This window comes from Aquarana catesbeiana, linkage group LG07 (genome assembly GCF_042186555.1).
Source record: "Aquarana catesbeiana isolate 2022-GZ linkage group LG07, ASM4218655v1, whole genome shotgun sequence".
Taxonomy (NCBI): Eukaryota; Metazoa; Chordata; class Amphibia; order Anura; family Ranidae; genus Aquarana; species Aquarana catesbeiana.
Window position 1 is genome coordinate 19,725,390 of NC_133330.1, and position 27,790 is coordinate 19,753,179.

General features: G+C 45.6%; 1 protein-coding gene across 13 annotated transcripts in view; it reads right to left on the reverse strand.

Annotated features, from left to right (window-relative positions):
- The window catches only part of ATP2B2 (ATPase plasma membrane Ca2+ transporting 2), a 292,280-nt gene that overhangs the window by 222,944 nt on the left and 41,546 nt on the right, over positions 1-27,790 (reverse strand). The window contains exon 1 of one of the 13 annotated variants that reach the window (XM_073591714.1): positions 10,494-10,648. The exons of 11 other annotated variants lie outside the window; for them this stretch is intronic. The gene's annotated coding sequence lies outside the window, so the exon portion shown is untranslated. Of the gene's footprint in view, positions 1-10,493; positions 10,649-27,790 lie in introns of those variants that run through there. One more of the 13 variants, XM_073591713.1, reaches the window with a different exon arrangement.

Here is a 27,790-nt window from a genome sequence, read left to right on the forward strand (position 1 = left end):
TATAATTCTCCTCCCCCCTCTATCATATCACCTCTTCACAAATCCCTTAAAATCCCCCCTCCAAGCACAACTCCCCCACAACACACCCCCCCCCAAGTTTCTTCTCCTAGCACAAATCATATCACCTCTTCTAGCACAAACCCCCTCAAATCCCCCCCCCCCCTGAATCGACCGAATTGAAAACTTTAGATTTTTTTTCTTTTTTTCGATTCGAATGTGGCAAAATGAACAAAAGAAAATTCTTCATCAAATGATTGAACCACTAACCAGCCCCGGAAGGATTTTCCTGGTTAATGACCAGGCCATTGTTTGCGATTCGGCACTGCGTCACTTTAACTGACAATTGCGACGCTGTACCCAAACAAAATTGACATCCTTTTCTCCCCATAAATAGAGCTTTCTTTTGGTGGTATTTGATCACCTCTGCATTTTTTTTTTTTTTTGCGCTATAAATAAAAAAAGACAGACAATTTAGAAAAAAATTTTTTTTTTTTTTACTTTCTGCTATAATACATATCCAAAAAAATGTATATAAATAAACAAATGTATTCATCAGTTTAGGCCAATAAATATTCTTCTACAAAAAAAAAAAATGCAATAGGCGTATATTGATTGGTTTGTGCAAAATTTATCGCGTCTACAAAATAGGGGATACATTTAGGGACTTTTATTTATCTTTATTGTTTTTACTGGTAATGGTGGCGATCTGCGATTTTTAGCGGGACTGCGACATTGCGGCGCACAAATCTGACCCCCAAATGACACTTTTTTGGGGACCAGTGACATTATTACATTGATCAGTGCTAAAGAAAATGCACTGATCAATGTAAAAATTACATTGGCAGGGATTTTTAGCAGGACTGCGACATTGCGGCGGACAAATCTGACCCCCTAAATGACACTTTTTGGGGACCAGTGACATTATTACATTGATCAGTGCTAAAAAAAAAAAAAAAAAAATGCACTGATCAATGTAAAAATTACGTTGGTAGGGAAGGGGCTAACACTAGAGGTTGATCAAGGGGTTAGATGTGTTCCCTGGGTGTGTTCTAACTGTGGGGGGGATGGGCTACCAGGGACATGACAGAGATCGCTGTTCCCAGTCACTGTCATTAGGTAGAATGGGGAATCGCCTTGTTTACATAGGCAGTTCCCCGTTCTGCCCCTGTGCACCACGATCACGGGTCACCAGTGGACCCGCGGGTATGCTCTCGCGGCACACGGCCCTCGCGCGTGCGCCCGCCAGCTTCTATGCAAACGCCGACGTACACCTACGGCGGTTTGCGCAGGAGAGCCGATCTGCCGCAGTATAATGACAGCGGCTGGTCGGATATCGGTCCGATCATGGCTTAACACAAACATCAGCATTATTTCGGAATGGTATTCTAGTAACACACACAGCCTTTGATTTCAGAAACATGTTTACAGTTCGAATTCGACTGAAATTCCATGTAAAATGCGATTCGAATTTCGGAAATTGGGACGAATGTTGTTTTTCGTCATTTGTAGCATTCAGTAAACTTCCTTTTATACTGTAATTCGGGTATTGCGATATATCCGAATCTCTGAATAATGAAAAAATGTGTCTGAATATTTATTCGATACGAACCGAACATGTCTAGTGACCGGCAGCTGAGGACTGGAAGCGCCTCCTGCCGCTGTTTCCCTGCAGACAGGCTGGGAGAGAGCTGGGCAATGTGACAGCTGGATATCGATTAGGAAAAAGGTCATTTTAATGCATTTTTTTTTTTTTTTTTATAAAATAACTTCAGTGCCATCATCCACATACAGAAAGAAAAGGGACAATGTAAAATAAACAGTGTGGGGGAGATTTACTAAAACTGGAGCACACAGAATCTGGTGCAGCTGTGCATGGTAACCAATCAGCTTCCAGGGTTTAGTTGAAGAAGCTGAAGTTAGAAGCTGATTGGTTACTATGCAGAGCTGCACCAGATTCTGAGTGCTCCGGTTTTAGTAAATCCCCCCTCCCCCCCATGTGTTGTGTATAGTAGATGCGTAGCCGTAGGTAGTAACTGATAGTTGCATTGTAACCTAATTTCCACGGACCGACCTGACAACTCACTCGCCTCTCGATTCGCTTTCTTTGGAATGTAAAACGTTCATTTCCTTCTGATTTTTAAAGAATATTCACCAGAAATGCCCCAGAAAACCAATCCGCCGTGTACAAGCTGAGCGCTTGGAAGTGACCAAATGAGAAATCCAATTCCAGGGACCAGGTTCAGAGAGCGGGGCGCGTTCCTGGAGATCCGGGAGAATGCGGCATTACTGACACGAGAAGTCCGGCCTTGCCTGCCATTTCCCAGGAGCCTCCCGTCTTATTCTCTGTAGAGGAGACTCCGCCTCCTGCGTCACACAACCCGCACATCACACATCAGCAGCGCTGACACTCTTAATGGCACTCCATCACTTTCTATAATTTATGTGCAATGATCACAACCCCGGGATAAACACCAACTGAGCAATCCTTACCTTCACTCTAATCAACAGAGATGAGAGAAAGAGAGGAGAGGAGGAATGGGGAGAGGAGAGAGAGAGAAAGAGAGAGGAGAGGAGGGATGGGGAGATGAGAGAGAGAGGAGAGGAGGGATGGGGAGACCAGAGAGTGAGGAGAGAGGAGGGATGGGGAGACGAGAGAGAGAGGAGGAGGGATGGGGAGACGAGAGAGAGAGGAGAGAAGGAGTGGGGAGACGAGAGAGAGAGAGAGAGAGAGGAGGGATGGGGCGATGACAGAGAGAGAGAGGAGACGAGGGATGGGGAGATGAGAGAGAGAGAGAGGAGAGGAGGGATGGGGAGACGAGAGAGAGGAGAGCAGAGATGGGGGGACGAGAGAGAGAGGTGAGGAGGGATGGGGAGAGGAGAGGAGGGATGGGGAGACGAGAGAGAGAGAGAGGAGAGGAGGGATGGGAAGAGAGAGAGGAGAAGAGGGATGGGGAGAGAGAGAGGAACGGAGGGATGGGGAGACGAGAGAGAGAGAGCACAAGAGGGATGGGGAGACGAGAGAGAGGAGAGGGGAGGAGAGGAGGGATGGGGAGACGAGAGAGAGTGAGGAAAGAAGGGATGGGGAGAAGTGGAGAGAGAGAGGAGAGGAAGGATGGGGAGAGAAGGACAGAGAATGAGGAAAGGAGGGATGGGGAGAAGTGGAGAGAGAGGAAAGGAGGGATGGGCAGAGAAGGACAGAGAATGAGGAAAGGAGGGATGGGGAGAGTAGGAAAATGAGTCTGGAAAAAAAGAGATGGGGAGAGTGGGAAAGAGAGTAAGGGACAGAAGGAAAGAGTTAGGAAAAGAGGGACAGAGAGAAAGAAAAAGGAGGAAAAGAGGAATCGGGATAGAAGAAAAAAAAAGGTGCAAAAAAAGAGGGACAAGAGAGAGAAAGAGGATGGGAGAGGGCAGGGATGGAGAGAGAAGGAAAGTGATGGAGCAAAAAGAGAAGAGAGTGGGGAAAAGAAGGATGGGAAGAGAAGGAAAATAAGTGAAAATAAGAGGGACAAGGAAGAGACGGGAGAGAAGGAGAGTAGGTGAGAAAAGTGGGATGAGGGAGAAGAAAAGGGAGTAAGGAAATGAGGCATTTGGAAAGTAAGTAAATGAGGAAAAGACAGGCAAGAAGCAAACAAAAGGGAGTGAGGAAAGGAGCGATGGAAGGGGGAGAAAGGGAAAGAGATTGTGGAAAGGAAAATTAAAAGAGGGGGAGAGAAGAAAGAGAGTGAAGAAGAGATGGATGGGGAGAGAAAGAAGGAGAATGAGGAAGGAGGGACGGGGAGAAAGATAAAGAGGGTTGGTGGGAAAAAAAAGGCAGGTCTATTTGTGATATGTTTTCAGAGTAGAATAGGAATGGAAAACTGTTTTCACTATTTGGTGAACGGCAAAAAATACATTCTTAAGCAGGTCCTTACATCAGACCTAAAGAAGGGACAACCAGGAAGGATATGTGGTTCCACCAATGGGACAGTCCTTCAAAATGAGGGACAGCTGGGTGCAGTGCCTCGGCACCAGGACTGACTCTACATGACCCTTAGGTGACGCTCCTGATGTTTACAGATCATCTATTACAGTCACCAACAGAGAGAGAGGTCACAAGATGACCTGATGGTCTTGGAGAAATGCAGCGTAACATGGGCACTCCCCATCAATGAAGAGAAGATCATTGTCATTGTACTGTTGGGGGTTACACGGTGCTACACCTTCACAAAGTTCTTCAAAGTCCATCGAGCAGCACATACACATCAGCAGCCCGAACCCTTACCACCATAAGACCTCCTTGAATCATAATAAGATCTGGGGTAAACCATGTGCCACGCACCCTGTCCTGATGAGCCTCACAGTAGACAAAATCAATTTAACAATACAATTACACAGCATAAAAAAAACACAGCAAAAAACACAGATAAATGAAGATCTGCTCTGAAGAAAACCATCTGGCCTTCAGGAAGAAGCTCAAGACCCATCTCTTCTGAAGACCCAGACGGACGCTGGCGGCAAAAGCTCCCTGAGGCGATTTAGTTCGCATATGTAGCGCTACACAAGTTATTCATTCATTCATTCATTTGAAGAAAAAAGTAAGCATGGGTGGACTTGTAGTAACAGCTCCACCTTCTATTAGGCTTTTGCAATGAGTTAGCATGTATTGGGTCTGATTTACTAAAGAGTGAACGAACTGAAAGAAAACAACTGAACCTACGAAGATGGATATGAACGATATTGATATGAAGAAGTATAACTAAAGGCCTGTGCAGTGAAAGAAAGGAATGAAGAATTCATACTGCATAATAAATACCATCATCACAATATACTTCAGTGTAGTGGCCCTTTAAGGGAAGTTAGGTTTACGGGGTTAGGGCTAACGTTGCGGGGTTAATCTGAATGTTGGGGTTATAAAGAAGGTTAGTGTCAAGTTTATGGGGGGATTAATTTTAGGGTTAAATAAAGGGTTAGTGTTATAGTTAAAGGGTGGGTTAGTATGAAGACTAGGGTTACATAAAGGGTTAGGCTTAAAAGAAGGTTTGTGTTAGGGTTACAAGCAGGGTTATGGTTAAAGGAAAGGTTAGTGTTGGGGTACAGAAAGGGTTAGTATGAAGGCTACAGGAGGGTGGGCATGAAGTTTAGGATTACAAGGTGGCTTAGTGTAAGGGTCACAGGGGAGAGGGAGCATTCATTTTAGGATTGGAGGGGGTTTAATGTAAAGGGTTGCATGGAGGGTAGGTATAAGGACTGCAGAAGAGGCTTATTCCTAAGGTTGCTGGGCAGGTTACTGTGAAGTTTAAAGTTGGTGTAAGAGTTACAGGGAAGGTCAGTGTTAGGGTTACAGGGAGGGACAGTGGGAAGATTAGTGTTACAGCCACAGGGAGGGTTGGTGTCAATTTAAGGATTACAGGAGGGTTATTGAGAGGCTTAAAGGTAGGGCCAATGTGAGAGTTATAGGGCGGTTTAGTGTTAGGGTTACTGGTAAGGTTAGTGTAAGGGTTTTAATGAGATTCAGCGCTAAGGTTATAAGTGGGGTTAATATGATGCTTATAGAGAGAGTCGGTGTAAGGCTCAGTTCACCCTGCTGTGACTTTGGATCCAGCTTGTGAGGCCCCAAGTCATGTGACATGTGAAATCCCATGTTAGTCAATGAGAGCCGTCCTAATTAGCACTACTGAAGTCGCTCCGGCTTTAGAAAACGTTTGCGTACTAGTTCAAGGCGACTTCTATCCAACTTGTCCCTCAAAGTAGTACTCAAGTCACCTGGAAGTCTACTGGCAAAGTCTCACCGTATGTCGCGTGACTTTCAGGCCCTGGCAGTGTGAACTGAGCCTTAGGGTTACAGGTAGGTTTAGTGTGGGGGTTATAGGGAGGGTCAGTTTTAGAGTTACAGGTAGGGTTGGTGTCAGGGTCATATGTTAATTCAGTGTTAGGGTTACAGGTAGAGTTATACAGTAGATTCATTCTTAGGGTTTTAGATGGGGTGAATGTGAGCGTTATAGGGAGAGTCAATGTTAGGGTTATGTGTAGGATCAATGTGACAGTTATAGTTAGAGTCAGTGTTAGGGTTATATGTAGGGTTAATGTGGCAGTTATAGGAATAATAAAATAGATTATAGCGCACACATACAAAAATGACATTGAATCCTGCAAAGCTATTTAAAACACGTGAACATATTCAAAAATATGGGGATTTGGTCACACCATATAGCCATATAGTGCTAAGCCCACAACTGCGTCAAAGTACCCTATTATCAGTGGGTCCTACGCTATCCAAAGAATGAAAGATCCTGCATCTCAAACATGGGAGAAAAACTCCTCTTTATGGGAGAACTATAAGGACTCCTCCTATAACACAGGTGGACACTAATAAGAGGTAATGGCAGAGGGATGGGATGCTCCAACCCAATGGATCTGGTCCATTGGGTTGGTGCTGCTATAAGAGTAGTGGGCTTAGCACTATATGGCCATGTGGTGTGACCAAATCCCCATATTTTTTAATATGCTCGGGTTTTTTTAAATAAGCTTGCAGGATTCAATGTCATTTTTATATGTGTGAGTTATAGGGAGAGTCAGTGTTAGGGTTATGTGTAGGGTCAATGTGACAGTTATAGGAAGAGTCAGTGTTAGGGTTATGTGTAGGGTCAACGTGACAGTTATAGGGAGAGTCAATGTTAGGGTTATATGTAGGGTTAATGCAACAGTTATAGGGAGAGTCAGTGTTAAGGTTACAGGTATTGTTAGTGCGAGGGTTATAGGGAGATTCAGTGTTAAGGTTATAGGTTGGGTTAGTGTAACGGGTTTTAGGGAGATTCAGTGTTAGTATGGTCAGTGTCAGCCTTAGATTTGAGCATTGTTCTCTAAGCCTAAAAATAACAGCACTGTTCTTAATGTCATCAAGATGGTCATAGAGTTTAATAGGTAATTGTATCCAAACATCTGATCTCCAAAATGTAACACAAGAATTGTGTCAACTGCCAAAAGAATAGTACACCAACACACACAGTCTTGTGATCCGCCATCCCTAGTGTGCTAGACTGGCTGCACACTGTGTGCCACTGTTCCACCTCCTGCCTGCACACTGCCCCATCTCCTGCCTGCACACTGCCCCACTTCCTGTCTGCACTCTGCGCCACCTCCTGTCTGTACACTGCCCCATCTTCTGTCTGTACACTGCCCCCCCACCTGCCTGCACACTGCCCCACCTCCTGCCTGCACACTGCTCCCTCTCCTGCCTGCACACTGCCCCACCTCCTGCCTGCATACTGCCACACCTCCTGCCTGCACACTGCCTCCTCTCCTGCCTGCACACTGCCCCATCTCCTGTCTGCACACTGCCCCACCTCCTGCCTGCACACTGCCCCATCTCCTGCCTGCACACTGCCCCATCTCCTGCCTGCACACTGCCCCACCTCCTGCGTGCACACTGCCCCATCTCCTGCCTGCACACTGCCCCACCTCCTGCCTGCACACTGCTCCCTCTCCTGCCTGCACACTGCCCCACCTCCTGCCTGCACACTTCCCCACCTCCTGCCTGAACACTGCCTCACCTCCTGCCTGCACACTGCTCCCACTCCTGCCTGCACACTGCCCCACCTCCTGCCTGAACACTGCCCAACTCTTGCCTGCACACTGCCTCACCTCCTGTCTGCACAATGCCCCATCTCCTGTCTGCATACTGCCCTACCTTCTGGCTGCACACTGCCCCATCTCCTGCCTGCACACTGCCCCACCTCCTGCCTGCACACTGCCCTATCTCCTGCCTGCACACTGAACCGCCTCCTTCCTGAACACTGCCACATCTCCTGTCTGCACACTGCCCCACCTCCTGCCTGCACACTGCCCCATCTCCTTCCTGAACACTGCCACATCTCCTGTCTGCACACTGCCCCACCTCCTGCCTGCACACTGCCCCATCTCCTGCCTGAACACTGCCCCATCTCCTGCCTGCACACTGCCCCACCTCCTGCCTGCACACTGCCCCACCTCCTGTCTGCACATTGCCCCATCTTCTGTCCGCACACTGCCCCCCCACCTGCCTGCATACTGCCCCTTCTCCTGCCTGCACACTGCCCCACCTCCTGCCTGCACATTTCCCCACCTCCTGCCTGAACACTGCCCAACTCCTGCCTGAACACTGCCTCACCTCCTGCCTGCACACTGCCCCATCTCCTGCCTGCACACTGCCCCACCTCCTGCCTGCACACTGCCCCATGTCCTGCCTGCACACTGCCCCATGTCCTGCCTGCACACTGCCCCATCTCCTGCCTGCACACTGAACCACCTCCTTCCTGAACACTGCCATATCTCCTGTCTGCACACTGCCCCACCTCCTGCCTGCACACTGCTCCATCTCCTGCCTGAACACTGCCCCATCTCCTGCCTGCACACTGCCCCACCTCCTGTCTGCACATTGCCCCATCTTCTGACTGCACACTGCCCCCCCCCCCACCTGCCTGCACACTGCCCCAACTCCTGCCTGCATACTGCCCCACCTCCTGTCTGCACAATGCCCCATTTCCTGTCAACACACTGCCCTATCTCCTGCCTGCACACTGCCCATCTCCTGTCAGCACACTGCCCCGTCTCCTGCTTGCAGTTAGCCCCCTCCTGTTTGCACACTGACCCCCACCTACCTGCACACTGCCCACCTCCTGGCTGCACACTGCCCCAACTCTTGCCTGCACACTGCCCCACCTCCTGCCTGAACACTTCCCCAACTCCTGCCTGCACACTGCCCCACCTCCTGCCTGTACACTGCCCCATCTCCTGCCTGCACACTGCCCCATCATCTGCCTGCAAACTGCCCCCCTCCTGCCTGTACACTGTCCCACTTCCTGCCTGCACACTGCCCCATCTCCTGCCTGCACACTGCCCCATCACCTGCCTGCACACCTCCCGTTTCCTGCCTGCACACTGCCCCATCTCGTGTCTGCACACTACTCCACCTCCTGCCTGCACACTGTCCCACCTCCTGTCTGCACAATGCCCCACCTCCTGACTGCACACTGCCCCACCTCCTGCTGCACACTTCCCCACCTCCTGTCTGAACACTGCCCTACCTCCTGCCTGCCCACTGCCCCAAGTCCTGCCTGCACACTGCACCAAGTCCTGCCTGCACACTGCCCCATCTCCTGCCTGCCCACTGCCCTACCTCCTGCCTGCACAATGCCCCACATCCTGCCTGCACACTGCCCCATCTCCTGCCTGCACACTGCCTCCCTCCTGCCTGCACACTGCCCCACTTCCTGCCTGCAGAGTGACCCATCTCCTGCCTGCACACTGCCCGTGTCCTTTCTGCACACTGCCCCATCTCCTGCCCGCACACTGCCCCGCCTCCTGCCTGAACACTGCCCCAACTCCTGCCTGCACACTGCCCCACCTCCTGTCTGCACACTGCCCCACCTCCTGCCTGCACACTGCCCCACATCCTGCCTGCACACTGCCCCATCTCCTGCCTGCACACTGCCCATCTCCTGTCTGCACACAGCCCCATCTCCTGCCTGCGCACTGCCCAGTCTCCTGCCTGCACACTGCCCACCTCCTGCCTGCACACTGCTCCACCTCCTGCCTGCACACTGCCCCACCTCCTGTCTGCACACTGCCCCATCTCCTGCCTGCACACCGCCCCGTCTCCTGCCTGCACACTGCCCCACGTCCTGCCTGCACACTGCCCCACTTCCTGCCTGCACACTGCCCCATCTCCTGTCTGCACACTGCCCCATCTCCTGCCTGCACACCGCCCCATCTTCTGCCTGCACACTGCCCTATCTCCTGCCTGCACGCAGCCCCCCCTCCTGTCTGCAATCTACCCCATCTCCTGCCTGCACAAAGCCCCACCTCCTGTCTGCACACTGCCCCAACTCCTCTCTGCACAAAGCCCCATCTTCTGCCTGCACACTGCCTCATCTCCTGCCTGCACACTGCTCTGTCTCCTGCCTGCACACTGCCTTATCTCCTGTCTGCACACTGCCTCATCTCATGTCTGCACACTGCCCCATCTTCTACCTGCATACTGCCCCACCTCCTGTCTGCATACTGCCCCATCTCCTGTCTGCACACTGCCTCACCTCCTGTCTGCACAGTGCCTCATCTCCTGCCTGCACACTGCTCTGTCTCCTGCCTGCACACTGCCCCATCTCCTGTCTGTACACTGCCCCACCTCCTGTCAGCACACTGCCCCATCTTCTACCTGCACACTGCCCCATCTCCTGCCTGTACACTGCCCCATCTCCTGACTGCACTTTGTAGTATTATTGAGCATCAGCAAATTAGTAAGGCAACTCACAACTCTCAGCCTCTGGATACCTGAAAACCTTCCCCACCTTACAAAGCAGCCAACACACTACAAGCCTAAATTCAGCTGTATGTGCACCTAACCCTAATTAAAATCCTCCAGCAAATGCCATCTCCAGCCTTAAAATTGATGCATGATGAATTAGAGAAAAGTATTCTGATCCCAGCACAGACTGGCTGTGTTGGGATCAGAGATGGTCTCTTTGTGTCACACTCACCTCGTTGTACCTGATGGGACGGGGACAGACCCGGACACGGAGACACCAAGCGCAGTACTGTCAGGGAGATCTGCACCGACTAATTTTAACTTGGATTGATGTCTCTGAGGAAACACACACGGGACCTGGTCCAAAATTCGGTAACTTGGCACAGACTGAAAGAAATTAAATTTATGTTTGTTGATCTTGAATGTTTGCAGAAAGCCATTTCTAGAGTGCTGGGGATATTTCACAAGACGGTCGGACAATACCATGCTGTGCCACTGCCAATCTGTTACTAATCACAAAGAGATACATGTATCAGGTACAATGGATGCCACTGTTCTGTGCCAATCAATTTTATTGAGAAGCTTCACAAACAATTAAAGTAAATACACAGAGGTTCAATATAAAGAAGCTGTACCTGTAGTAAAGATTCAGGTTACACAATGCAAACGCATTGGAACCCAAACCGTGAACAAGAGGGGGACAAGACAGGGTCAGTATTTCCCGCTGATCAATGTGATTCCATATATTAAGCTAGAAGGGGTCAGGTGGGTACGCAGCAGGGTTGGGGGTTGTCAGGATGGCACCCTTCATGGAAGAAAGCTTTGGGTAGATGCACCAGCCACCTCTTCCATCCCCGACTCATATACACGGAAAGTCCCTAGGATAATGGGGCAGTCTGACCATGGAGGATAAAGTTGTGACAACACACCCCAAATGATATGACTCTAACATTAGAAGAACAGAAGAAACAAGAGGCAAGGCTGCTCTCTGTGATTACTAATATAGCAACTCTACTAAACCTCACGTAGTATCTACTGCATGTACCCTATAACTCAAGTATGCTCTACTTCTTGTACCCCCCCATCTCACATATGATCTACTCCTTGTACCCTACACCTCGTGTCTGATATGCTCCTTGTACACCACACATCACGTATGATCTACTCCTTGTACCCTACACCTCATGTATGATTTACTGCTTGTACCCTACATATCACGTATGATCTACTCCTTGTACCCTACACCTCTCTGTGATTACTATTAAGGTAACTCTACAGTAACGGGATCTAAGAGGTCACCTTCCAACTGTGTACAACTACATACCTGTTGGACCTACCAGTTCATGTACAATCCAATTCTTGTACCCTACATCTGCCAAGTATAATCTACATCTTGTATCCTACAACTCACATATGATTTACTCCTTTTACTCTACACCTCACCAATGATCTACCCCTTGTACCCTATACTTCATGTATGATCTACTCTTTGAAGTGTACACCTCATCTATGATCTACTCCTTGCACCCCTCACCTCACGTTTTAATCTACACCTTGTATCTTACATTTTACATGTGATCTACTCTTTCTACTCTTCACCTCACATGTGATCTACTCTTTCTACTCTTCACCGCATGTATGCGCTACTCTGTGTATCCTACACCTCATGTATTATTTAATCCATATACCCTACACCTCATGTATCATATACTCCATGTACCCTGCACCTCACATATGATCTACTACTTGTATCCTACATCTCATGTATGATCTACTGCCTATATTCTACACATCACATATTATCTCTGTGTACCCTACCTATGACATATGATCTACTTCTTCTACTCAACACCTCACGTATGATCCACTTCTTTTACCTACACCTTATGTATGATCTGCTCATTGTACTGTACACCTCATGTATGCCCTACTCCTTGTATTCTACATCTCACGTATGGTCTACTCCCTATATTCTATACATCACATGTGATCTACTCCGTGTACTCTACACTTGACAGATGATCTACTCCTTCTACTCTACACCCCACGTTGAGGAACCAGAGACAGACCAATATTGGACATCACTGGGGGCAATCTACTTTTATGTCCATGCTATACATCCTAATACATGAAATGGTGAGGAACTAGATACATGCCAATATGGGACATCACTGGGGGGGATGTCACAGCTGTTCCTCTTGTAGGTAACTGACACTGACAAGGAGCTCTCCATGGTGCTGGTCTATATAAAGGGTGCCCAGCCCACTGCACACAATTTATATCCAACATACTGTATCCACTATATTCCAGCACATTATGACTGACATATAATATCCAGCATGTTACTATTAGTATATTAGGTCCAGTCCATCATGACTGGCATATTACATCCAGTATATTGGGACCAGTAAACTTTACTCACACATTATGACCTACAGTATATATTATTACCAGTTTATTATATTATGACCAAAATATTTAAACCAGTGTGTGACCAGCCCATTATAACCAGTATGTGACCAGCATATTATAACCAATATGTGACCAGCTCATTATAGCCAGTATGTGACCAGCATATTATAACCAATATGTGACCAGCCCATTATAACCAGTATGTAACCAGCATATTATAACTAGTATGTGACCAGCACATTATAACTATTATGTGACCAGCACATTATTATCAGTATGTGACAGCACAATATTACAAGTATATGACCAGCACATTATAACCAGTATGTGACCAGCACATTATTACCAGTATGTGACCAGCACATTATAATCAGTAAGTGACCAGCACATTATAACCAGTATATGACCAGCATATTATAACCAGTATGTGACCAGCACATTATAACCAGTATATGATCAGCACATTATAACTAGCACGTGACCAGTACATCATGACCCATATATAATCAACACATTATAACCAGCATGCAGCCTGCTTATTGTGACCAGTATGTGACCGGTATTTGACCAGTACCGGTATAACCCATATGTGACCAGTATGCAGTATGATGAGTCCATTTTAACAAGTAAGTGACCAGCACATTATAACCAGTATGTGACCATTACATTGTGACCAGTATCAGACCAGTACATTATGACCTGTATGTAGTTTGCAGATTGTGACCAGTATATGACCAGTATAGTATACTCAGCATATTATGTAACAAGTATGTAATAACAAGTACATTATAATCAGTATGTGATCAGCACACTGTGACCAGTATAGAGTCTGCACATTGAGATCAGTATAATATACCCAGCATATTGAGACCAGCATGTATACCCAGCACATTGAGACCAGCATATATGCCCAGAACATTGAGACCAGTATAATATATTAAGCACATTTTGACCAGCATATAAGCATAATATAATGTCCAGCACTGTCATATGGGAGGTAGTGAACATAGACTGTATTGCCAGAGCTACTCTGGACTTCACTGTGAAGGATGCTGTCTATGAGGATGATTGCAAGTACAGTAACTGTTTGTGTTCTGAACTGTTTTTCTGAAGTAGGGATTCTCAGCTAGACTCTCTGTTGTTATAGTTATACAGACTAAGCTGTGCAGCCCGTTACCCTAGTTGAGTCACAGAAACATTGCTGTGAAGAGTCCATGTTTATGCAGCTTTCATATTTGGTTTTGTATTATTTTGCAGTGTATACATGCTCTTTGTTATCCTGAACCTGTTTTGCATTATTAATTGTAACTTTGCACCTGTTTAGCAAACTCATCTCATCATTTGGATGATTCTCCTTTCTCTGTAATGCTCAGCTGAACCCACAGTACATAGAAAAATTACCTCCTTCTACTTGTTGATGGACCTCTCCTAACATTATTCACACTTTATGGCTCAGCATATCAATGCAGCTGGGTGCTGATACTAGTATAAATGAACACTGATATAAATATGGCCCCCTTATGATGTAGTTCGTTTACATTAGTACTAGGATAGGATACCATATCCATCTGCCTGTCCTGAGCTCCTAGGACATTGGTGGATCTCACCTCCATCTGCCTCTCCTGAGCTCCTAGGACATTGGTGCTGGGATCTCACCTCCATCTGCCTCTCCTGAGCTCCTAGGACATTAGTGCTTTGATCTCACCTCCATCTGCCTCTCCTAAACTCCTAGGACATTGGTGCTGGGATCTCACCTCCATCTGAATTTTCTGAGCTCCTAGGAAATCAGTGATCGGATTCCACATCCATCTGCTCTCCTGAGCTCCTAGGACATTAGTGCTGGACTCCCACCTCCATCTGCCTCTCCCTGAGCTCCTAGGACATTAGTGCTTGGATCTTACCTCCATTTGCCTTTCCTGATCTCCTAGGGCATTGGTGCTGGGATCTCACCTCCATCTGCCTCTCCTGAGCTCCTAGGACATTGGTGCTGGGATCTCATCTCCATCTGAATTTTCTAAGCTCCTAGGAGATCAATGCTCAGATCCCACATCCATCTGCTCTCCTGAGCTCCTAGGACATTAGTGCTTGGATCTCACCACCGTTTGCCTTTCCTGATCTCCTAGGGCATTGGTGCTGGGATCTCACCTCCATCTGAATTTCCTGAGCCCCTAGGATATCAGTGCTCAGATCCCATATCCATCTGCTCACCTGAGTTCCTGGGACATTGGTGCTGGCATTCCACCTCCATCTGCCTGGGACATTAGTGCTCGGATCCCACATACATCTGCCTCTCCTAAGCTCCAGGAACATTGGTGCAGGGATCTCACCACCGTCTGCCTCTCCTGAGCTTCTAGGACATTAGTGCTTGGATCCCACCTCCATCTGCCTCTCCTGAGCTCCTAGGACATTGGTGCTAGGATCTCACCTCCATCTGAATTTTCTGAGCTCCTAGGAAATCAATGCTCAGATCCCACATCCATCTGCTCTCCTGAGCTCCTAGGACATTAGTGCTGGACTCCAACCTCCATCTGCCTCTTCCTGAGCTCCTAGGACATTGGTGCTGGGATCTCACCTCCATCTGAATTTCCTAAGCCCCTAGGATATCAGTGCTCGTATCCCATATCCATCTGCTTACCTGAGTTCCTGGGACATTGGTGCTGGCATCCCACCTCCATCTGCCTAGGACATTAGTGCTCGGATCCCACATCCATCTGCCTCTCCTGAGTTCCTGGGACATTGGTACTGGGATACCACCTCCATCTGGCTTTAATGAGCTCCTGGGACATCAGTGTTTGGATCCCATCTCCATCTGCCTCTCCTGAGCTCCTAGTACATGGTGCTGGGATCTCACCTCTATCTGCCTTTCCTGAGTTCCTATGACATTGGAGCTTTGATCACTCCTCCATCTGCCTTTCTTGTGTCCAACCCTAAGGTGTGCAAACATTCCTCATGCCACTTCAAGCCACCTCAGATAGCCACTTAAGATTGTTGTAGGAGTCTCATGTAGTTCTTCCATGTCCTGCACCAACCACAGGCGGTCTGCTTTTATAGTCAAAGTATGTCTACCCTATAGTGCCTGTAAGAATCACTCTGCGCTAACAGAAATGGAGAGGTCTGTTCTCATATTCATATAGCTTCCATATATATAAAACACCAGGCGCTAAATGGGTGTGAGCACACGTTAACTCTGAGGATATGAATTAACCCTCTGCACATTGTATACATCCTTATACGTTTCTGGCAAACATTTGCAAAAAAAAAAGGTATTCATGGTTCACATATATTGCAATACATGTTCAAGCTGGTGCTATATTATGCCCACTAAACAGCGCCATAAGTAAGTATTGCCATTTTGCAAAGTAGAGAAGGAACTGGCCAGAGACAAATCATTTTCACACAGTTGGCCAGCTTTAACATGTATTGCAATATACGTTAGGGAAATTTCAGAATTTTCACTCCGTGCTAACAGATCCCCTGCAGGAAAAGACGGGGCAAACAGCATAGTGGGCACATAACTCTGTCCTGAAGGAGCATTATGGTCCCTGGGAGGGATAATTCACAGACAAAACATGGAACAATAATTACAGCTCTCTGGAGCTTAGTCAAATACTTTCAAGTGAATAATAACTATCAACACATAGTGGCGCTATGGATACTGTATATATAACCGATGCCACGTCCTGTATGAATTAGAGAAAAAATATTTTTTGGGAAAAAAATGGGCTTGGGCTTTTTAGGCACGACCAAACAAGGTGTACTAAAAATATATATATTTTATTAAATAAACATAGAAAAAGATTTCTTTGAATATTTAAACCCACATTAATAAGTTGACACTGGATGTTGAGTCTCTTTATTCTAGCATCCCTCAAGAGCTGGTCATCGGGACGGTGGGACATTAATAAAGCTTTCAACGCCTTTCTATCTGCTTTGATGTGTTATAGATTTCCATACTTTAATTATCTTGATGGTACTACCTACCCCTCAACAGCCTCCCTGTATTTTGCCTTTTTCCTTCTTGGCCTGTTTTTAGCTGTGAGCTTATACTCCATACATTCCACATTACGTAGTAAGTAATACTTTTCTATGTAATCAGGTTATTATGCCTTTCTATATGTTTATTTCGCAGTGTAGTTCTCATATAAGCTATTATTGGCCCTCTCTTTTCCTCCCCTTTTCAAACCCCCTTTTTTTCTCTTCCTTTTTCTTTGCCCCTTCTCTTTCTCTTTTTCCCCCCTACCCCCCTTTTTCGTTTCCCTTTGTCTTCTTTTCTGATTAGCCTCCCCCCCCCCTCCATTTCCCAAATGTAATATACATTTCATAAGACTTTGTGGACAACTTGTCCATGTTGTTTCTATACACTTGGGGTATATATTAGGTACCAGATTTTGTACACCCCCATAGTTAACTGGTTTGCTGGCCTTACCTTCGTTGTTGTCCTTTTGACTGATTACCCATGGGTTATGTGAAACTGATTGTTTTTATTATTTTCTATCATTGATTATATTATGTTTAATATATCTACACATCTTTATTTATGATTCTCTTTTTTCCACATTTGTTAGTCCTCCTGATGCTCTTGAAGAAGCACAAGGCGCGTAACATGTAGAGCTAAGTTCAAGTCTGCATCACTTCACTGCAATCTAGTCATACTCCTGGATCCATTGCGACAATGTTATGATATTTTATCTGTCGGATTCCATGTCGTTGTAAATTGGTTATATACAGTTGTAAATCTTATTAATGTGCATTTTAATATTCAAAGAAGTCTTTTTCTATGTTTATTTAATAAAATATATATATTTTTGTACATCTTGTTTGGTCGTGCCTAAAAAGTCCAAGCCCATTTTTTTTCCAAAAAATACTTTTTTTCTCAAATACTTTTAAGTAGCTACTAACATAAATTACGCCTATATGGTAACTGAATGCTGAGCCTACACATACTTGGAAGTAAGTGACTATCTCTTTGTATTTCTATGGAAATGCCCCTATACAATTAGGGCTTTCGAATATTAGTAGGACTCCCAGTTGAAAAGCACACACCTTGTCCCCAACTGAAAAAAATACACCTTGTCCCCAGTTGAGAATCACACACCTTGTCCCCAGTCGAGAATCATACACCTTGTCTCCAGTCGAGAATCATACACCTTGTCTCCAGTTAAGAATCATACACCTTGTCTCCAGTTAAGAATCATACACCTTGTCTCCAGTTAAGAATCATACACCTTGTCTCCAGTCGAGAATCATACACCTTGTCTCCAGTCGAGAATCATACACCTTGTCTCCAGTCGAGAATCATACACCTTGTCTCCAGTCGAGAATCATACACCTTGTCTCCAGTTAAGAATCATACACCTTGTCTCCAGTTAAGAATCATACACCTTGTCTCCAGTTAAGAATCATACACCTTGTCTCCAGTCGAGAATCATACACCTTGTCTCCAGTCGAGAATCATACACCTTGTCTCCAGTCGAGAATCATACACCTTGTCCCCAGTTAAGAATCATACACCTTGTCTCCAGTTAAGGATCAGACACTTTGTATCCAGTCGAGAATCATACACCTTGTCTCCAGTTAAGAATCATACACCTTGTCCCCAATCGAGAATTATATACCTTGTCTCCAGTTAAGAATCATACACCTTGTCTCCAGTCGAGAATCATACACCTTGTCTCCAGTCGAGAATCATACACCTTGTCCCCAATCAAGAATCATACACCTTGTCCCCAATCGAGAATCATACACCTTGTCCCCAGTTAAGAATCATACACCTTGTCCCCAGTTAAGAATCATACACCTTGTCCCCAGTTGAGAATTACATACCTTGTTCCAAATCCAGAATCATACACCTTGTCCCCAGTTAAGAATCACATACCTTGTCCCCAGTTGAGAATCACACACCTTGTCCCCAGTTGAGAAACACACACCTTGTCCCCAGTTGAGAATCGCACCTTGTCCCCAGTTGAGAATCATACACCTTGTCCCCAGTTAAGAATCATACACCTTGTCCCCAATCAAGAATTATACACCTTGTCCCCAGTGGAGAATCATACACCTTGTCCCCAGTTAAGAATCATATACCTTGTCCCCAGTTAGGAATCATACACCTTGTCCCCAGTCGAGAATCATACACCTTGTCCCCAGTTGAGAATCGCACACCTTGTCCCCAGTTGAGAATTGCACACCTTGTCCCCAGTGGAGATTCATACACCTTGTCCTCAGTTGAGAATCATATACTTTGTCCTCAGTTGAGAATCATACAACTTGTCCCCAGTGGAGATTCATACACCTTGTCCCCAGTTAAGAATCATACACCTCGTCCTCAGTTGAAAATCATACACCTTGTCCTCAGTTGAGAATCATATACCTTGTCCCCAATCAAGAATTATACACCTTGTCCTCAGTTATGAATCATACACCTTGTCTTCAGTTGAGAATCATACAGCTTGTCCTCAGTTGAAAATCATACAAGTTGTCCCCAGTTGAGAATCATACACTTTGTCCCCAACTGAGAACCATAAACCTTGTCCCCAGTTGAGATTCATACACCTTGTCCCTAAATGAAAATCATACTCCCTTTCCCCAACTGAAAATCACCTTGTCCCCAATTGAGAGTCATACACATTGTCTACAAATTCAGGACCATACTATTAGAAACATACACCTTGTCCCTAACAAAGGATCCTACATCTTGTCCCGGATTAAGAATCCCACATATTGTCCCCAATTGAGAATCATATACCTTGTCCCCAAATGAGAGTCATGCACCATATCCCCATCTAAGAATCATACACCTTGTCCCCAACAGAGAATCATACACTTTGTCCCCAGTTGAAAATCCTAAACTTGTCCCCAACTGAGAATCATACACTTTCTCCCAGACCATTTACTTCCTTTAACTGAGGGTGGTCCAGTACGTCTTTCCTTTAGGATTATTGCAGATGACTTGGCAATTAAATGCTATAATACCCAAAAATCATTAGGGCCTCAGTTTTCCACAAAGGAGGTGGTTGTGGATTTGAGAAGACGGAAGGCACCAGTGACCCCCATCTCCATCCTTGGAGTGGATGTGTATGTAGTAGACAGTTACAAGTATCTGGGGGTGCACAAAGATAATAAGCTGGTGCACTATAGGAAAGGCCAGAACCGTCTCTATTTTTTGAGGAGACTGAGGTCTTTTAACATCTGCCGGACGATGCTGAAGATGTTTTATGAGTCTGTGGTGGCCAGCGCTTTCCTGTATGCATTGGCATGCTGGGGAAGAAGGCTTAGGGTGGCTGACACCAGCAGACTCAACAAACTGATTCGCAAGGCCAGTGATGTTGTTGGATTGGAGTTGGAGTCTTTAACAAGTGTTGGAGAGGAGAACTTTGTTCAAGGTACGTTCAATCTTGGACAGCTCCTCCCACCCACTCCACAATACGCTGGTCAGGCTGCGGAGTACCATCAGTGACAGATTGTTACGACTGCCATGCACCCCAGAGCGACACGGGAAATCATTTTTGGCTGTGGCCATCAAATTATATAATTCTTCTCTGCGAGGGCTGGGGGTGAAGATTTAAATCTGGTTTATGTTTAGGATTTATATGTCGTTTTTTTTATAGTAAATTGGTATTATGTTAATTATTATTTGGGGTAATGCTAGAGAAAGCGTGTATTATTTGCATTTTTATAGTTTGATTTTCTGTTGTTTTTTTATTCTGTGTTATTGTTGTATTTTAATTGTATGGATGGTTTATTAGAGTACAGTTTTAATTTGTTTTATGGGTGCTAATTGCTGTTATTGGTAATTTCGTGGTGTCATTGTGTCTTGTTCTGTTAATCGTTGTAATCTCACGTTGTCTTTTTTGAGTATGGCTGTGTCGCAATAATTTCCCTTTGGAATTAATAAAGTATTCTGATTAACAGTCTGGGTCAATTCTCAGACTTTCTCATGCTTAGCCTCACTCAATGGCAGGCTAAGAAGCCTTCACAAATCAGAGGCCCTCAAGTGTTCACTGCACCAGCTATGTGACTGCAGCAATAGGCCAATTGTGGTCCTCGTGTCACTTCAGCATTGCCAGACCTCAGACCATCTCCTAATGATAAAATGGGTTTGACCTCAGCAGCAGCACAATCCTCAGTAGTTTCTCAGTTCTCAACCATCAGTGCTCAGTCCTCTGGACCCAGGACAGGATCTAGGCTTCCATAGAGGCTACCAAGGCAAGAGCCCATCTGGGTTGTCCAAGGTAATCAATTGTTTGCCTGCCCCAAACCACTGGGCTTAGCTCCCCAGTACCTCGACAGTTGGTAAGTATATAACATTAACCCCTAGTCATACTTCTGGCTCAGCACTCTGCATAACTCAATGGAGCCTGGCAAATAATATTACGCCTTAGGGCACAGCAAAGCATCCTGGAAAAAAAAACACAAATGTAGAACATTAAGCAGGACATGAAGGAATGAAATCACCGTATGATCATCATCCTTCATACTATCAATATCTGTTAAGTGATGCAGTGGGCCATATCCACATGGCCATCTTTCCAGGCCTCCAACATTCTGTCTCTGGTTGGGATGGGTTGTTTTCCATCACTGTGCCAGTCTGTAAGTCCTACTCTTCGTGCCTTTTAACAGAATCAGCATACACATGCCTAGACAATGCCTTCTGTGTTTGTTATTTATGTTTTGTAGAGGTATCAATTTCCTTGTAACTTTCACTTATCTACCATTGTACAGCAGCACTTCCACACCACCAGCAATACAATGGCATCTGGACAAAGGCATTCTAGTCTGAACAGGGGAGAAATTCACTAGGTCGTACTATTGCTCACACCATTGTCTCCACTCTGTGCCTGGAATGTGATTTATTAATACTAGATGAGACTTCCCTGTCTTAAAGTAGATGTGAACCCTAGCTAGATGACATTTACTTTGCTCTGTGCTCTGTGCATGATAAGCAATTGTCATATGTTTAAATCAGGTCCGGACTGGGACAAGAAATAGGCCTGGGCATTTTTGAATGAGCAGCCCATTTTTTTTTAAACCAAATTACAAGAATAATAAGAAGAATAAAGACAGTATCTGGCTACACCCATAGGGTATCCTAAGCATGTTGCGTAGTGTGTGTTACGTGTTACGTGTGTAGCCTAATACATCTTTAATCATCCTCTGAGTGCTAGGCTGAGTGCTAGGCTATCAGCTGTCAGCCTACTGTCCCTCCCGGAACGCCTCCTCTACTGAGCGCCGGTATCTCTGAGTGCCGGCATCTCTATTGAGCGCCCGCATCTCTACAAGCACCGATATTACTATTGAGCGCCACAATCTCTGCGAGCACTGGCTTCTCTATGGACACCGACATTTCTATTGAGTGCCACCATCTCTACGAGCGCTGGCATCTCTACGAGCACCGGCATCTCTATTGAGTGCCGCGAGAGGTGACACACTGCAGCAAGAGGATTACTCGAGCAGAGTAAGTTCCTATGGTTCAAGAAAGGTTGACCGCACTCCCAGGTATGAAGCAGTGATAATTACTTTATTGAAGATAAAAATCCTTTAAGATACATCATAAGACATCATGAGACCTCTATGAAGGCATGGCAAGATTAATGCGTTTCACGAATCAAGGTTCGCTTAGTCATGACTAAGCGAACCTTGATTTGTGAAGCGCTTTATTCTTGCCATGCCTGCATAGAGGTTGTAATGAAACGTCCCACACTCCGCTTGAGTGCTTTCGTCATATATCACTTCCTCCAGTCTGAATATAGATATCAGATATTCCAAACCATTGACAACCAATAACTAGGCAGTACTCGTTTTGGTTGCTAAACATGAAACTGTTTATTGAAACACAGGTACACAGAGATAACACTCGGCACAATCCCCCCCTTTGCATTCAGGGTGGGGTAGATTGTCCAAACAGCAGGGAGAGCTGTTGGAGGAATCCCCCCTCCCCTCTCACAGCTAGTCTACATACACATCCCATAATACCCAAGGCAGACAGCCATAATAGAACAATGGAATACAGCCATACCCCAAACGACCCAACACAGAGCACACCATAGTATGAGACAATATACTATATATATATATATATATATATATATATATATATATATATATATATATACATATATATATATATATATATATATATATTTATATATATATATTTATATATATATATATATATATATATATATATATATATATATATACACAGAGTGGAACCTTGGATTATGAGCATAATCAGTTCCAGGAGAATGCTTGTAATCCAAAGCACTCACATACCCTGTTTCCCCGAAAATAAGACCTAGCGTGATTGTCGGTGATGGCTGCAATATAAGCCCTACCCCCCAAATATTCCCTAGTTAAAGTCCTTGTAGGTCTTATTTTCAGGGTAGGGCTTATTTTCGGAGGAAACAGGGTAGGGCTTATTTGGGGGGTAGGGCTTATATTGCAGCCATCACCGACAATCACGCTAGGTCTTATTTTCGGGGAAACAGGGTATCAAAGCGAGTTTCCCCATAGAAGTCCATGGAAATGAAGATAATTTGTTCCGCATTGAACTCTATTGCATGCAATACCGCATGTGGCCAGAGGTGGGGGGGTGCCGGAGAGCCTCGGAAATATTTAGGGACAGCTCGGCTGAACTCGGAAACCCTCAGAAAGGCTCGTAAACACTCGGGGAACGGAGTATTTCCGAGTGTTTGAGTATTTCCGAGTGCTTCCAAGTATTTCCGAACGGCTCCGAACCGTTCCGAGTGTCACCGGCACCTCTGGCCAAATGCGGTACTGCACACTCCATTCGCTTGAATTCTGCTCGTTTTGCGAGACAACACTTCGCAAACCGAGTCAGAATTTTTTTTAAAAAGTTGCTCGTCTTTCAAAACCGCGTTACTCGTTAAGTGAGTCTGATTAGTACAGATCAGACTGGGGTTCTCGGTCACCCTATGCCCCTATTAGTGACACAGGGTGACTTAGACATAGGAGGTGCCTGGGGAGCTGAAACAAGGGTTTCCCAACCTCTCCAAGGGATTCTGGGTTCCACGCCCCCCCCCCCCCTCCGTCACATCGGGGTCTCATGATGTCTTAAGTTGTATCTTGATGGATTTTTATCTTACATAAAGTAATCATCACTGCTTCATACCTGGGAGTGTGGTCAACCTTTCTTGAACCATTGGCTCTTATCCAGGCTGAGGACTGGACCTGCAACACAAGGTTGAATGGAGCGATCATTCCCACCTGGAGCGGCACAGCTCTGTCTTTGTATCAGAGTAAGTTCCTGCCCCTGTCACAGTCCCTCCCTGGAGGCACGCACCAGACCCGATATGGTAGTAGAAAACAGAATCTGGCTATGCACATTATTTCACAGATTCTGTTTTCTGTCTTCCTCCGTCCAGGAGGATTTAGAGAGTCCTGCTCGGTCGGTGTCAATCCCTGAAGGTCCACATGGCTTGTGCCAGACAGAGATCCGCGGGGTGAGAGCCAGGTGCATTATATATGCAATATAATGGCATATTTTATGTCATGGTTATCACCCTCTGAAGCTCTCTTTCGCATTAGCCAGGTCTTGTTAGGACATGTGGCCCGGCAGCCCTGGCCCACCGGGCAAATGCCCGCTGTACCCTTTGGCCAGTTTGAGCCTGGTTTAAATAAACCCGTTATGTCTCAGTGCTGATGATCTCCTGCAGCTTCTTTGCAGCTACTTCCTGTCCATATGCTCTGCAGTGATGGATTCATGGCATTTCTCAGGGCCGGTTTACCGATGATGACAACGAAGGACCATACCTGCATTATGTGTGCTTAACCACTTAAGCCCCGGACCATTTGGCTGGCCAAAGACCGGAGCACTTTTTGCGATTCGGTACTGCGTCGCTTTAACTGACAATTGCGCGGTCGTGCGGCGTGGCTCCAAAACAAAATCGACGTCTTTTTTTCCCCCCAAATAGAGCTTTCTTTTGGTGGTATTTGATCACCTCTGCGGTTTTTATTTTTTGCGCTATAAACAAAAAAAGAGCGTCAATTTTGAAAAAAAAAAGCAATATTTTTTACTTTTTGCTATAATAAATATCCCCCAAAAATATATAAAAAAACCATTTTTTTCCCTCAGTTTAGGAAGATACGTATTCTTCCACATATTTCTGGTTAAAAAAAATCGCAATAAGCGTTTATTGATTGGTTTGCACAAAAGTTAGAGCGTCTACAAAATAGGGGATAATTTTATGGCATTTTTATTAATTTTTTTTTTTTAACTAGTAATGGCGGCGATCTGCGATTTTTATCATGACTGCGACATTATGGCGGACACATCGGACACTTTTGGCGTGATTTTGGGACCATTCACATTTATACAGCAATCAGTGCAATTAAAAATGCATTGATTACTGTGTAAATGTGACTGGCAATGAAGGGGTTAATGAGGAGGGGGCGCTGCAGGGGTTAAGTGTGTCCTAGGGAGTGATTCTAACTGTGGGGGGGAGGGGGCTGTTATCAGTGTCACTAGGCAGAACGGGGAAATGCTTGTTTACATCAGCATTTCCTCGTTCTTCAGCTCCATGAGATGATCGCGGGTATCCCCGTGGACATCGAGTCCGTGGGACCCGCGATCACACTCACGGAGAATGAAGATATTTGTCAGCACACCATGGAACGACATAGATAGCGTCCAAATGTGTAATTTATTGCATGATCACAACACAAGGAGAGTGCAACGTTTCGGAGTCATGCAGGACCCCTTTGTCAGGCATGTGGGACCCCTTCGTCACGGAGCTTGCGGCAGGGTTGCGCACGCGCCGCTGGCGGCGCGCACGTGGCCACACGGCACCAAATTTAAAGGGACGTACAGGTACGCCCATTTGCGCAGCCGTGCCATTCTACTGACTTATATGTACATGCGGCGGTCGGCAAGCGATTAAACGGCCACTGGTGGTCTCCATGGGAAGCTCCTGTGACAGAGTGCAACTGGGAGACTCGGACAGAGCGTAGTCACCCTATAACAGGAAGTGTCTGAACAGGGACCTTCATGGGAGGACCACCAGGGATTTATTTTTTTTTTTCCATAATTCTTATTGTTTTCTGGATAATATGTACAAACAAGAGGTTATCATACAGAATGTGTCAAATAACGCTTATATTGGAAGAATTGTAAATACTGTATGTGCAGTTCATCTGATAATAATAATTCGTACTCTTGACGTAATAGTAATTGTTAAACATGGATGAACAGTTGGACCATTTTATAATGGCATCCCAATACTTTTGATAATATAGTGTATATTTGTATGACAATTAAAAACTTATTATTGATATTAATTTTTTTTTTTTTTTACTCTGAATTCCAAAGGCTATTAATTTTTATTTACCAGTAGAGGACTAGAAGCTCCTCCTGCTTACGTTTCCCTACAGACAGGCTGGGAGAGAGCCGGGTCATGTAACAGCTGTATATCGATTAGGAAAAATAAGTTGTTTTTTTTGTTAAACTAATTACAGTGCCGTTATCCCTATACAGAAATAGAAGGGACAATTTAAATTAAACAGTGTGTGTTTAGTATCACTTTAAAGTACGGAATGGCCGGATTCTCTACAGAGAGGGGCCATTTTTTGCCAAACACCTACTCAATATAGGGTATTGTTGGACAAGGAGAAATGTTGGAGGAGAAAATGACTTGTCACTAGTCACCATACAAAACCAGCTGGGGAATTTTAAGGGAGTCGGACTGGTAACCCTGCTCGAGTTCTAAACATGTAGGCTCTGTGTCAATAAGGACCAAGGTGGTATCCTTAAGCCTTGGAGGTATGTCAGCAGACTGAACTTCCTCAGGCACCAGATCGTCCAAAAGGGATTGATTAGACTGCTTGTCATCCTAAGCTGTAAGTGCAAAAGCAGCTGCGGGCATAACAGAGACTTTGGAGGAGAAGAAATACGCTTGCGGCCCCTGTGTTCTGAGTCAGCAATCATGGTAGTGATCTTTTGCACAAATTCCCACATAGTCACAGAATATTCCTTCCCGGAAAACGCGGAGGAAGGAGCCTTGCTTTATGAGACCAATGAAGACTCCAAGGCATGTGTGGACTCAAGCTGGGAAGAGTGATTCAGAGTGTTAACGTCAGGTCCAAAAGAAGAAATGCTGCAAACTTCCCCAGGACTGGTAGTGAAAAATAATGTTTCCTGTTGTAGAAGGGACAGCATGTGGTATGTATAGAATCCGAACAGGGGCAAGGGGTGCCAGCATTTGGTGCACTTTCCACAGCTACAGTGTTACCATCTCATGGTGCTGTGTTTGAGACTTGCTCTTCTGGCTTCCATTCTCTTCAGGGTGAACCATATAAATGGACATCCGAATCTCCGAAATAACCAAAAATTTGTCCGATTTTTATTCAGACCGAAACAAATTGAATGTGTCTACTGCACGCCACCGCACATGTATGGTGTGAACCGGGCACATAGGAAACAATTGTTTGTGTGAATACTTTTTCAAGGCGCTGTAAGCCATACACAGTTCAAGTCCTAGACAAAGTCCATTTTTCCAGCCATCCCTCTCTCTAGGAATGGCAGTAGTCCATGAAGGTGGCTCATCTGTGAACCTTACCATTGAACCTGTCAGGGCAAAACCAAAACCTGGTCCACAGGATTGAGAAATGAGAATCCATCCCACCCAAATCTTTTATGCCGCGTACACACGACCGGTTTTGCCGTTGGAATAAACTCCAAAGGTTTCTCTGACGGAACTCCGATGGAATTCCATTTAAGCGGTCTTGCCTACAGACGGTCAAACCAAAGTCTGACCAAAGTCCGACCGTCCCAGACGAGGTGACGTACAACACATACGACGGGACTAGAAAAAGGAAGTTCAATAGCCAGCAGCCAATAGCTTCCGTCTCGTACTTGCTTCAGAGCATGCGTCGTTTTTGGTCCGTCGGAACAGAATACAGACGAGCGGTTTTCCCGATAGGAATTGGTTCCGTCGAAAATATTTAGAACATGTTCTATTACTAGGTCCGTCAGAATTTTCAAAAAAAAAAAAGTCAGATGAGGCCTACACACACGATCGGAATATACGATGAAAATCTTCCGTCTGACTTTTTCTGTCAGACATTCCGCTCGTGTGTACGCGGCTTAAGCCATACACAGTTCAA